The 2,874-nt window shown below is 29.5% G+C and overlaps 1 non-coding gene across 1 annotated transcript; it reads right to left on the bottom strand.

Moving 5' to 3' along the window:
* Positions 1-2,011: 2,011 nt before the first annotated feature.
* Positions 2,012-2,085, bottom strand: TRNAI-AAU (transfer RNA isoleucine (anticodon AAU)). The gene has a single exon. It is a non-coding gene; the product is annotated as a tRNA-Ile (tRNA).
* Between the last annotated feature and the right edge of the window lie 789 nt (positions 2,086-2,874).

The raw sequence follows: 2,874 nt of genomic DNA, 5'->3' as shown, positions 1-2,874 counted from the left end.
GTGTCCGGATCAGTTTGCGCATACCTCAATTAAAATTATTCTATTAATTTAACCAAAATTGTTCAGGCATTCGATGTAGAATAAGGGTTTTTGCATCATATTTTATTTATGATGGATTACAGAATGCATGAAAATCTTTTTTATATTCTATTGAATTATTTTTGTGTGATATTGGATATAATAATTTTTATCATTCCTTTAATACCATGTAAAAATAAATAACCAATTCAGTTTAAAAACTTGTCTTAATTTTTCATTTTTATGTAAATTACAAGACAATGTATAAAGTAATTACAATTTATTTTCTTAATTCGTTTTGATCATTTGATTTGATGGAATGATAAATGAAAATATGTAATGTAATGACATATGTAAAACTATTTTACAAAAAATACATTTAAAAAATAAAAAAATATCATGCTATGCTGATTATAAAAATTGACTTTTTATCCTTTTTTTTTCTTTCCCTATCTCTTTCCCAGAAGTTTTATTTTGGGTGAACTAAAACTTATACCATAATAATTTTTTTCCTTTATTTTATTTACATATTGTTTATATGAATCAACACAAATGACTTGAGGTAAATTTAGAGGGTAAGAACTATAAAATTCATAAACAAAATAGATATAACCCTAAGAAAATTAAAATCAAATTATTATAAATAACTCAACATAATTATTATTTTAACAAAGACACTATAGTTATTGGATTAAAAGATCTCAGCCTATGATTATAATGAATCACAAACTAGACAATGAAGGAAGAATACCACATAAAAACAATTAATCTTTGATAAGTCTTAAAAAAATTCAATGAAAAGATCTCAGCTATGATTATATGATAGGTTTATTTACTTCTGTGCTTTATATAAATTCTGAAATTCATTGCAGTTTTCAAAACCAGTAGGATCAAGGAGCATTGACTCTTTTCAAGGCCTCAATAACGGCTTGCCTAATCTATGTTCCAGGTGCCGCTTTGACAAGCAAGAGCGCTGTTGATTCTTTATTTTCTGATGCATGTAAATCAATAATTTCCCATAAACATAATCAATGAAGAACTATAAAATGCTCCTTCTTTGAAGAACTTATATGGCTGTATCATTTCAGTTTCTTAAAGAAAATCAACCAGATGCAGGATTTTTGATGTGGAGCCTGGTAGTTGCTCTAATCACTGCAGCTACTCAATGGCAATCAATTTAAAAATTATTTTTGCACATTTTCTTATTTCAAATTTATCGATCTAGTTGCAATCATTCTTTCAATCTTTCTTCGTTTTTATAGTTGCATGTCCTGGACTGAATTTAGTTCTGTAACAGTCGGTGATAGTTTCCTTTGCCATAAGGAATTGTGCAATGCATGCTACTCCAAATTGCAAGTCTGATAAGCGAGGCAGATCGACGGATCATCAATACATAGAAATTCCGGATAAAACAAGTTCAACAAAGGAAGAGGACAAGAAACACGACGGCATTGAAGAAATGTTGAGGGATTTCATGCAGAGGAGAGTTCTGGAGGCAGTCTATGAAGAGGAGGAGGAAAGGAGTTGGGAATCACCAAGATTTTCAGATGACTCAATAGTTTCTCAGAAAAGCACTACAATCAACACCATTCGAACATTTGCTTGCGCCAACTCTAAATAGGTGGGTCCAAACTTAGGAGCTTTCGGAGGATTGAGAAAAGATAAGTCATGTACGTTTCCTGTAGATATATCAAAGAATTTATAAAATCAATCAAGTCTTCCCTATATTTCCTAGCCAGCATAGTTCTCTATCATTCTTTAGAACGATAGCATACTTTAATATAGCACGACAGATGAGCTCTTGTTCGACATTCTTTAGCAGAAAAATATGATGAATTCTTCAGCTTCCCGCACCTTATTGCTTCATGTATCTTCACGTATGTGTACTCCGTCTCCAATTGAAGGTAGAAGTTTTCTTTGCAAAGAAAAAGCAAGAGGAAGTAAAAATCAGTAGTGACATGGGGAAAAAAACGAATCAGGAAGTATAAATTACTGGCCCATGCAGGTTTCGAACCTGCGACCTTCGCGTTATTAGCACGACGCTCTAACCAACTGAGCTAATAGGCCACGACTGACAGAAGCGGCAACTTGTATTATATTGACATCATGTTCTCATTTCAATTGCAGAGAGGGGATTGAATATTCTTAATGTACCCAACGAAAAGTTAATGTCAAAATACATGAAGTCATATAATTTTTTATATTCATAAAAGGAGTGGTATAATACAAGGAAGTAGAAAGTTAAAAGGATTATTACTGACTTATCTCTCAATATTTGTTATTAGAAAAATAAGTTGAAAAATAATTTATTTAAGTTATTATTTTTTTAAAATAATATAATCCTTAAGTTATCAGCTTTTTCAGGTAACATTTATTCATTAAAAACAAATCCTAGAAAAAGAATTATATTACTACAACTATTTAGTTACGCAAAACTAAGATGAAATATATTACAAGTTGCAATTCTTGTCCTAGTTTTAGAAATCAGTGCAGGGAGATGATGATGTATTACTGAAAGGATTCCAACTGGTTCTTATATTAGGTCTGTCCTACCGATAATTTTGCTTACAGAACTTCAATGACATATTCTATTGGTGATCTTATTAGGGTGTATTAAAATAATTAATAATTCTATGTAATTCTTGGATTAAAGGTTGATAATTTATGGATAAATTTTTTGTCAATTTTAAATATATATTTTTAAATGCTATAAAACAATTTCAAAATGACATTAAACATTAAATAACATTAAACAACTAATTTAAATTGAAGAAAAAATTATAGTAAAAATCAATTAAATTGAGGAATAAATTTCAGATAATATAAAATCAATTACAAATATCTAAATAACTCAGT

This window comes from Populus trichocarpa, chromosome 11 (assembly GCF_000002775.5).
Source record: "Populus trichocarpa isolate Nisqually-1 chromosome 11, P.trichocarpa_v4.1, whole genome shotgun sequence".
NCBI lineage: Eukaryota > Viridiplantae > Streptophyta > Magnoliopsida > Malpighiales > Salicaceae > Populus > Populus trichocarpa.
This window is presented reverse-complemented; position numbering and strand designations above follow the sequence as displayed.